An 11,770-nucleotide genomic window follows, 5' to 3' on the forward strand; every position below is an offset into this window, starting at 1 on the left:
ACGTATCTTGAGGCATCCATTTCGATCATTGTCTTTCGGTTTGGGTCGAAATGAACCAGTATGGGTGCTGATGTTAGATGCGTTCGTATTGCATCATATGCTTTTTGTTGGTTTTCTCCCCATTCCCATTTCTTGTCTTTCTTCGTAAGGTTATAGAGTGGTTTTGCAAGCCTGCTAAATCCCTCTATGAACCTTCGATAAAAGTTGCAGAATCCCATAAAGCACAGAACATCTGTTTTGTTGTTTGGTTTGGCCCAGTCCCAAATGGCTGTTGTTTTAACTGGGTCAACCTTGACCCCACTTCGATTGATGATAAATCCAAGGTATACTGTTTCTTCCTTATGGAATTCGCATTTTGTTGGTTTGATCTTCATTCCTAATCCTTGTATTGCCGCTATGTTGTTGCTGATATCTTTCTGGTGTTGTTGTGTAATGATCCCTCTTTAGATAGTTAGTGCTTGGCGACGGGGAACGATACTTCTCTTCCTGTCTTTCTTCTTCTCTTTGTTTTTACGATAGCTTTAGGCCTCCGCCTACGTTACGGATAATACAAGACCTTTGTCTTCTATCGGAAACGCCTATCGTAAGCTTTCTCTAACTCGTCTTCGGGACGAGCACTTCTTGTCGTAATGATATTGTTGCACTAAAGATAAAGATCGTAAAGGTATTTGATATTCGTTAAAGTAATAAGTAGGAAAAGTACTTAGAACAAAGCGTGAAGAACCTATCTTCCTCGGCTGCATCGGCCTCCATATATTGTGTTCTTCCCGCCTTTAGTCATGTGACCTAAAGTGGTCACATGTGCGAAACTAAATCACAACGAACTAGTCATGTGACCAAAGTGATCACATGCTCAAAACCCATGACCTCCTAGCGAGGTTATGTGCTAAACTCATAAACCAATCATAACACAATAAACAAGTTATATGCACGAAACCCATGACATCATAATGAGGTCATGTGCGAAACATAAATCATATGCACAAGGCTTGCCTGTAAGGCACACTCGTAAGGCATACTCGTCAGACGCATGTCCCATGACTTATACTTGAGCCATGTGCGAAAGCATCACAAATCCCACACATAACTAATTGTAACCGGTACGGGTACTTGGTTATTGGTTTTGTTTTATGTTTTGTTTCAAGTATCGCATTGATACTTGGTTTGTTTTAAGTATCACTTGATACTTGGTTTTGTTTTATGTTTTGTTTCAAGTATCGCTTTGATACTTGGTTTGTTTTAAGTATCGCTTGATACTTGGTTTTGTTTTATGTTTTGTTTTAAGTATCGATTTGATACTTAAGAAGTTTTACCAAAGTGTATCGCTTGATACCTTTGATTAGTTTCGTTCATGCTAGACATGAACAGATTTGTGTATTTAAAGACCGCCTGTTTCTACGATAGAAAAGGCAGACTTCGACAGACAGTATTTCAATATACTTGGTTGAACGGTTACTTCTCTGTTCCTCAGTACACCCTTGAAGCCTCCTTTAGTCCCCAGCTCTCGCCCCCTCTTTGGAAGAGTAGGCCACCTGCCGACTATCGTATCTATTACCGTTAACGTGATTAGCATCTTGCGAACACGTTACATTTTTTTAACCTCAGCAAGTGGTTAAGAACCTGTCCCTGGATTTAGGCCTGATCAACCTATCGATATCCACCTCAGAACGCTAGCGGAGAGAAGCCGCAGAATCACAGTACATTCGGCTTCATCTCAAACCCAAGATAGAGTCTTTGACGACCAGGAGTGGGAAGCAAATCCCACGACAAGACCTTACAAGGAAGAAACAACCCCGGCGCTCTACTAAAGAGCCGGGCGATCCTGCAAACACGGAAGATACACAACCTCCAGGAGAATTCCCTTCTACTGCCGCAAAGAAGCCTTCCTTTGAACCTCCAAACGACCCCGAATCTAGTAGCGAATCAGATATGGCTAGCACAGGAGGAGGGCCTTCTGGAGGGGGGAAATCTCGGGCAAGGCCTGAAGAAGAGGAGGTACCCGCTGCATTTGAACCACCTAAGTTTAAACTCCACCTCCCAGCGAAGTTCACAGGCGAAGGGAAAGACCTCAAACCTGAAGCCTTTGAACGATGGGCCACTGAACTCTCACACTTCCTACTCTTACAAGGAAAAGATGTGGAAGACCCTATAACCGGACTTATCATTAGATCATTCTGTGAAGGAAAGGCAACCGACGCATACCACCAATGCTATAAGGATTTCGGCGGGAATGTAAGATTAAGAGGATCTACAGTTCTCAATTACCTGAAAGGACGATTCCAATCCTCTATAACCAACGACCTCCTATACGAAAAATTCAACCAGCTCCAGCAAGTTAACGGAACACATGTCAAGCGAATCACCGATGTGGCTACGAACCTAATAATGTATAAGGACCGAATGGAGAGAGGAAGTATCTCCAAATACATCCTGAAGCGACGATTCTACGACACCATGCACCCTACCCTCCGGCGAGAAGTAGAACCACGCGAAGAAGATGGCGATGATATTGCAGTAATCATTGCAAGAGCAGAACGAAAGGACACCATTTTCCATGAGACCAAAGCCTACAAAACACAGACATCCTCTAATAGGAACAGCCAGCCACGACACAAAGCCTCCAGCAACTCTGAAGACGATACCCTACGAGTTTTCAAGAAGAAAACAAAATTCTCCAAAGAATCGAGACGGCAAAAAGGAGAATGTTTTGAATGTGGAAAAACAGAGCACATGGCAAAGAACTGTCCTACAAAGAAAGGAAAAGGAAAGGCAATTAAGAAAGAGGCGTCGGCCAACAATGTTGAAAGCAATAACACCCAATCCAGTGAATATGAAGAAATCCACATCGGATATATCGATGTGGAATGCAACAGTGTTCGACCTCCGGCTACATTCAAAGCACACACCACTCTGGAAGGTATTATCCTGATCAATGGCAAAAGGGCACGAGTCCTATTCGACACTGGCGCAATCGGAAGAGATATGATCAGTAATGCCTTTGTCTCTGTCTATGGACTCCCCACTCGAGACCTTAACCAACCCATACCAGTCAATATGGCAGTAAAAGGGTCACGATCCACAAGCCATAAAACCTGTAGTGCAACCATTCGACTTGGTTCTGCAATCCTACTCCCCCAGGAAATGCTGGTTGGAAATTTAGCCAAATACGATGCCCTAATAGGCATGCCATTCCTGAACCGCCACAAAGCTATAATCAGGTGTGGGGAATCAACCATCGATTTCCCAGATCAGAAGGTCAGAGTCTCATACAAGCTAACAAGCGGAGAATACCGAGCCGCAGTCTGTGAAGCAAATACCCAAAAACTATTGGATGAATACTGTGATATTTTCCCTGGTCAAATACCCGAAGAACTACCGCCTATGAGAGAGGTGAACCACCACATCCGCATCCGAGACCCCTTCAATCTCAAGAACCAACCCACCTACTCTATTCCTGACGCATACAAAGGACCACTTTGTGATTGGATAAACCAACAACAATGAAGAGGAGTCATCTACCGGGCAGAAGCCCCAGGTGCCGCTCCTATGTTTGTCCAACCCAAATCAGATGGCAAAAGAATCCGCCCCTTGGTTGATCTCAAGCTACGAAACGAAAATACGGTTATGGACAGCTCCGCTATCCCAAACCAAACCCAGATTCTAAATGCAGTTGGACGGGCTAGATTCCGAAGTAAGATTGACCTAAGCGATGCCTACTTCCAAAGAAGGTTAGATCCAGAAAGCGAACATTACAACAGTTTCAAAACGCCTTTCGGAAGTTTCATTAGCCGAGTTATGTTACAAGGTGATATGAATGCGCCCGCCACCTTTATGCGAATTATGGAAAACCTCCTGAGCGAATACCTCCACCATTTTGTTTGGGTTTACATTGATGATATTCTCATTTTCTCAAACACCGAAACAGAACATGCCTACCATATAGGATTGGTTTGTACCAAACTAAGGGAAGCTAAATTCTACGCTAGCAGAAACAAATCAATTCTGTTTGCCGATAAACTCGATATTCTAGGACATGTCATAGATGATGAAGAAATACACGCAGCCCCTGGAAAAATAGCCTGTTTAATGGAATGGTCAACACCACAGAATCAAAAGGAACTCATGCGATTCCTAGGACTAGTCAACTATATTTCCCAGTTCCTCCCACACCACGCCACTGTGACAGCACCGCTCACAGACCTTACCGGCAATGCAGAATTTGTCTAGACCCACACTCATGACCAAGCCTTTGCCAACATCAAGAAATTGATTAAAAATGCCAACGTTATTCAACCTATTGACTATAGTAAACCAGAACCGATATGGCTGATTACTGATGCATTAGATGTTGGAGTTGGAGCATGGGTTGGGCAAGGGGCCTCCCATGAAACGGCAAGACCGGCGGCATTACACAGCAGGAAGTTCACTAACTCACAGATGAACTATGGAACAACAGACAAGGAAGCCCTTGCTGTAATTGATGCTCTCGCCGCTTTCAATCACATCCTGATGGGCAATACCTTCACTATTGTTACCGACCACCAACCCCTCACCAATCTTAAAACAGAAAAGATACCTGGAAGGAGAAGAACAAGATGGATAGGTGAAATCAGCAAATACGATGCAAAAATCATCTATACCCCTGGAAGAACGAACTATTTAGCTGATGCTCTCTCCCGCCTATATGAGAATCAAGACATCGCAGACCCCCCTCTCGTTCACGACCACACAAGACAAAGCGAGGACAGCCCTGACGACACCTCCTATGAACAAGAACCATCGATGGCTATCGCCAGCTCTGCCGTTCCCTTCAATCCTTTCTCTTATACCATGTATAGTGCTGCCGGAACAGAACGAGGAAAGGACATTGATAAAGAATGGAAAGACAATTGCACGCCCCGCAGTACACCTCCTCACGAACTTGAACAAAGCAGACTCCACTGGTCCCACTATTACCACGACACCTGCCCTTTTCACCAGACTGAAATTAAGTTTGAAAACAGATACCAGCGACCATTCTATATGCCTGCTGACGATTCCAAAGACACCAGCTTCGATACTGTAGAAGGAGCAGAAGAGATGATCAATGAAAATGAATCGACCCAACCTCCTTATACCCTTAATCCTGTTCCAACACGATACCAAGGTCTTGAAGAACTCGAACAAGCAGCAGCCTACGTGGATGCAATATCCTATTTACGCCCCCCACCGACAGCCCCGCCATCCTCTCCTCCTATAACCGATTCACGACCACTATATGGTGGACCCTTACGAGTATACAACAATGAAACCATTGTTTCGGTCATACCCCCTACTATCCCCGAGCATCGGCGTCAACTCTACGAAACCTTTGAGGAAGAGGAAACCCCTATCGAACCAACAAGAGGATCCCTAATTGAGGATGAACGAGATGTTAGATCGACCACAGAAGAATTAACCTCCTCTTTCCGAAGCCAAATGATAGCAGGATATCGCCATGACCCAATTTACTTCAAAGCCATGGATAGCTCCAGGCATGGAGACCTCGCCCCCTACAACATATCCAACGGAATCGTCTTTACCAGTACCCGTTACGGTGACCATTGTCTATATATACCAAAAGGCCATATGTTCAATGGAATGACTATTAGAGAATATGTCATATCCGAGATTCACAACAAAGGACACCACAGTGCGGACCGCAACCTTCAATATGCTTCAGAATATGTTTACTGGCCTGAGATGCGCAAGGATTTCCACGATTTGGTCAAACAATGTGAACTCTGCCAGGCAAACAAAGAGCGAACACAACTACCTGAAGGAAAGGCACAGACCCTCCAACTACCATGTGAAATATTCGAATCATATGCCATTGATTTTGCAGGACCATTCAATAAATCCGCTGGATATGCCACCATCTTGGTAGCTGTGGACCGATTCTCTGGATACACATGGCTCATACCAATGAAGCTTACCGATTCCTCCAAAGACACCTGGAATAACCTCCAACGATACCTGTTTACCCCCCATGGGTACCCCTTATCTATTGTCAGTGATGCTGATCCCCGTTTTACCGCCAGATTCTGGAAGCAAACCTTAACCTCCCTTGGAATAAACCACATTATGGCTGCCCCTGGACACCATGAGACTAATGGCCAGGCAGAACGAAAAATCCGCGAAGTTAAGACCGGAATTAGGAACATGATCAATGAACGACAAACCAACTGGGAACCGGCCCTTGTTGAGCTCGCTGCATATATCAATGCCGGATTTTCAGATACCTTGGGAATGTCACCATACAAGGCAGTTTTTGGCCGTCAATACCCCCTCCTACCTACAACACTATTTAAGAACTCCTCAGTCCCTGCCTCTGACGACCATCTAAACCGCCACCAAGCAATTCAGAACGATGCCTTCCAAGCTGTTAAGGCTGCCCGATTCCGAAGCACCACTACTGTCCAGAAACGACGACGCAAACACATCCCCATCTCACCAGGAGACATGCTCATGGTACACGGTAACATGTTCATTACCAATGTTGGACGCAGCAAGAAGCTGCAACCCCGATGGCGTGGACCCTTCAAAGTCATATCCTTTGACGAACATACAGAGAACTACACTGTCCAGATGGATGGACGCATGTACCGCCGCAATACTGCAGTCTTTCACGCCTCTGCTGTCAAACGGTTCCACCCAAATGACGACTCCATAAGTTCCCTGGAAGAATCCACTCTCGACCCACACCTATCATCATTGAAAAGAAAGATGAATGGGAAGTTGAAGAAATCCGAGACCACCGCCTTTGGCATGGAAATGATCAGTTCCTAGTCAAGTGGAAAGGATACCCAACGAGCGAAAACAGTTGGGAACCACTAGAGGGACTAGAGCACGCGATGGATATGGTGAACGAATGGTGGAAAGACAACATGCCAAACGAATCCCTCCCCCCAACAATCAATTACATCACTATGTGCTGGACACCTACAATGCCAGAAACTGAGCGATGGTACACAGAACTCGAAGCTAGAGATGGATTTTGGGCACCACACTTTGAGTCGGAGTTTGAAAGCAGCGATGAGGAGAATCAAGCTATGGAGCAGGCTCTCGACAACTTTATCTAGTCACCAATCACCATCCGAATACCATAACGATGTCAAACTATGTGGAGCTCAATGTGAGGCTGCGACAACTGATTGTTGGACTGTTGTTGAACCGTGATACGATCCAACTTGAAGACTATTTCGAAATCCTCTGGATAGATTACTGTACTGATTGCGATCACGCTTGGGTTGATGTACAACGCGAATCTGGTATTCGTGAGTACTGTAACTGTAACTTAGACTTCTTCGAGTCTAAGTGTTTCCTTAGAGTTTCCTCTTGCCCCTGGTGTGAGACTTGGGATGAGCAGGAAATGGCGGAGTTTGAAGCTTTTGATTCCTTAGCCAATGATTTTGATGATTATTAGTTTTAGTTTGTTTGAAACAGTTGTTTTGTTTTGGGGAATGTAACCGGTACGTGTACTTGGTTATTGGTTTTGTTTTATGTTTTGTTTCAAGTATCACTTTGATACTTGGTTTGTTTTAAGTATCGCTTGATACTTGGTTTTGTTTTATGTTTTGTTTCAAGTATCGCTTTGATACTTGGTTTGTTTTAAGTATCGCTTGATACTTGGTTTTGTTTTATGTTTTGTTTTAAGTATCGATTTGATACTTAAGAAGTTTTACCAAAGTGTATCGCTTGATACCTTTGATTAGTTTCGTTCATGCTAGACATGAACAGATTTGTGTATTTAAAGACCGCCTGTTTCTACGATAGAAAAGGCAGACTTCGACAGACAGTATTTCAATATACTTGGTTGAACGGTTACTTCTCTGTTCCTCAGTACACCCTTGAAGCCTCCTTTAGTCCCCAGCTCTCGCCCCCTCTCTGGAAGAGTAGGCCACCTGCCGACTATCGTATCTATTACCGTTAACGTGATTATCACCTTGCGAACACGTTACACTAATCATATAATCTGAAGAGGTCATATGCGTGAAACAATAACATACCTGTGACTCATAACCACGTGTCACATGAAAAACCCTTTCCTCACTAAGCCATGTTCGTGACATGTTGTATGTTTTCCGAATATATGAGTACATCGTCCAGGTATACGATGCAACATATGTCGAGGTACTTATTAAGTACCTTGTTGATCCATCTCTGGAATGAAGCCGGTGCGTTGGTTAGCCCGAAAGGCATAACCAAGTATTCAAACATTCCATATCTGGAGGCGAATGTAGTCTTCCATTCGTCTCCTGTCTTGATGCGTATAAACTGGTATGCATCTTTGATGTCGAGTTTGGTGAAATATTTCGCTGATTGTAGTCTGTCCAGTGCTTCCCCAATCAAGGGTAGTAGATATCGGTCTTTCTTGGTAACCGAATTGAGGGCCCTGTAGTCCACGCAGAGTCTCATTTTTCCGTCTTTCTTTTTGACGAATAGTATTGGAGATCCTCCTGACACGAAAGAGTCTCGGATCTATCCTCTCTTTAGATTTTGCTCGATATACTTCCTAAGTTCTTCGAGCTCTGCTTCCCCTAGGGGGTATAACTTCTTATAGGGAATTTCTTTTGTTTTTCCCGTTTTTTCGTCTTTGTCCAGCTGAATTTCGTGGTCGATTCCTGGTCTTCGAGGTGGTAGCTCCGTAGCTTCCTCTTCTTGGAATAGATTTGTGAATTGGTGATATTCTTTTGGAACTAATTCTTTCCATCCTTTTTTGCTTTGGTATTTCTTGTCCTGGATTGCTAGCTCTGTGCTAATGTTGATTTTTGTTAGAACTGCTTTCTCGTCTTCGTATGTCCATTTGAGAATTCCTGTTGTATCTCCTCTTTGATAATATCGTCCAAAGGCTTGAACTGTGATCTCTTTGATCTCAACTCTTTTTGTTGTATCGAGCTAGTTTTGGTCCGTACTTCCAAATCCCTTGTTTCCTCTTATGGTTTCTTCCAGTTGATCTACTTCATGTAGATCTTCTTTGTTGATTTTTTTGATTATCAACTGTGCGATTCGATCGCCTTTCTTGACTTGGTAGTCTTCTTGAGCTACGTTGGCCAGGACCACTTTGATTTTACTGGTATAGTCGACGTCGATCACTCCTGCCATGGTCATGAGTCGGTATTTGACTGCTAGACCACTGCGGGGTGCTATTCGTCCATAGGTGCCATCTGGGAGTCCAATGGCTATTCCCGTTGCTATCGTTGCCTGCCCGTTGGCTGGTATCTTGATTCCTTCGTTGATATATAGGTCGTGTCCTACTGCCCCTTTGGAACCCTTGGTAGGCATTTTTGCCTCTTGGTCCAGTCTTTGTATCCGGACCCTCTTGTCTTGCCGCATCTCAGCAAACTTTGCATGCAAAGTTTCTTCTTCCGCTTCTCGTATTGGTGTGGAGTAGACTACAGGTGAACTGTTGAGACATTGTGTCACACATAGTTCACCTGTAAACGTCTTCTTGTTCTCGTTCCAATCGATCGTTGGATTATGCTTCCGTAACCATGGCATCCCTAGGACTATCTCATGGTTCTTTAGATCTGCCACTTGAAAGGTTGCCGTTTCCCTATGGCTGTCAATGTCCATAGGTACTGTCGCCATATGGGTTATAGGACCTATAGCGCTTGGCTTTCCATCCGCTAGGTAGACTTGTCTTGCTTTCTTTGCTTGTTTGGTGTGGAGGCCGTATTTGTCGCATATTTCTTTGTCGATAAAATCTTCAGTGGCCCCCAAGTCGAGCATTGCATATATTGTTGTTTCTTCTCTTTCTCTGTTGTATATCTTCATTTTGATCATCACATGATCTCCATCTCCTTCTCCTCTTTGCGTGTGTAGTGCAGTGTAGTAGTTCGCTAATTTGATGGGTTTTCCAGGTCCACATCTTGGGTCTCCCAGACTACCGTTTACTGGGAACCCTCTTCGTTTTCCGCCGGTGAATCCTCTGCTATCATTTCGCGGATGTTGCTTCTTTTCTGATTTTGGAAACGATTATTTCCAGTAGCTCTGTTTTCCTGGTATCCATTGTCCAGTCAGCTTCTGCATTCTCGTATCTGATGCCCTGCTTTTCCACACCTTAGGCATAGTTTCCCATTCATTCTTCTGGCGTATTCTTCCTTAGACAGATTCAGAGCAGGCCCTGCTCTTGATTTGTCCAATTCCATTGGTTCGCCTGGTGGTAATGCTCGACTTTCTCCTCGAGGTGCTTGCAGTTTGAAGGTCCCGTCCACATTCCTGGATGATTGGACCACCCTATGTGCTATAGTATTTTCCGAGTTGCTGCGCACCATGTTTAATTTGCTTTCTTTGTCAATTGCCCATCTTGCAAATCGTTCGGCTGTCGTATAGCGCAGATCAGAGATTCCCCATGCCTCTCGGAGTCTCTCACTGCAGTTTCTCAGGAGGATGATGTAGAGAGTCGCGTCATCAAACTCGGCCTCGTATTCCAACAGTCGACATTCGTTCCAGTATGCTGAGAACATTTGTTTTCCTTGCTTGAGTTTTTCTAGCTTTCGTCTTGCTGTTTCTTTGGCGTTGGGGCCTCCCAATTGTTCAAAGAGTGTCGCCTTGAACTCTTCGTAGGTGACCCATTCCCTCTGTTTCCTTCCATCTTGGAAGGGCATGATCCATTGTCCCGCGAGTCCTCTGAGTAGAGATTCCACATATGGAATCTTAATTTCATCATTGTCACGGATGTGACTTAGTCAGGAAAGGGTTTTCACGTGACACATGGTTATGAGTCACAGGTATGTTATTGTTTCACGCATATAACCTATTCGGATTGTATGATTAGTTATGTGACGGATTTGTGATGCTTTCGCACATGGCTCGAGTATGAGTCATGGGACATGTGTCTGACGAGTATGCCTTACGAGTATGCCTTACGGGCAAGCCTTGCGCATATGATTTATGTTTCGCACATGACCTTATTATGATGTCATGGGTTTCGTGCATATGACTCAGTCGAGTCATATGACTTGTTTATTGCGTTATAATTGGTTTATGAGTTTTGCACATGACCTTACTATAAGGTCATGGGTTTTGAGCATGTGATCACTTTGGTCACATGATTAGTTTGTTTTGATTTGGTTTCGCACATGTGACCATTTTAGGTCACATGATTAAAGGCGGGAAGAACACTATATAAGGAGGCCGATGCCGCCGAGGAAGATAGGTTCTTCACGCTTTGTTCTAAGTACTTTTCCTACATATTACTTTAACGAATATAAAACACCCTTACGATCTTTATCCTTATTGCAACCTTATTATTACGCCAAGAAGCATTCGTTACGAAGACAAGTTAGAGAAAGCTTACGATAGGTGTTTCCGATAGAAGACAAAGGTCTTGTACTATCGGTAACATAGGCAAAGGCCTAGAGCTATCGTAAGATAAGGGAAAGAAGAAGAAAAAGAGGTAAGTATCGTTCCCCGTCGCCAAGAACTAACTATAGGAAAAGGGATCGTTACAATGTCCCATGACTCATACTTGAGCCATGTGCGAAAACATCACAAATCCCACACATAACTAATCATATAACCCGAATAGGTTATATGCGTGAAACAATAACATACCTGTGACTTATAACCATGTGTCACGTGAAAATCCTTTCCTCGCTAAGCCACGTTCGTGACAAGACCGATGCGGCCGAGGAAGATAGGTTCTTCACGCTTTGTTCTAAGTACTTTTCCTACTTATTACTTTAATGAATCTAAAACACCTTTACAATCTTTATCTTTATTGCAACGTTATTGTTACGACAAGAAA

The sequence above is a fragment of the Tuber melanosporum genome (assembly GCF_000151645.1).
Source record: "Tuber melanosporum whole genome shotgun sequence assembly, scaffold_26, strain Mel28".
Taxonomy (NCBI): Eukaryota; Fungi; Ascomycota; class Pezizomycetes; order Pezizales; family Tuberaceae; genus Tuber; species Tuber melanosporum.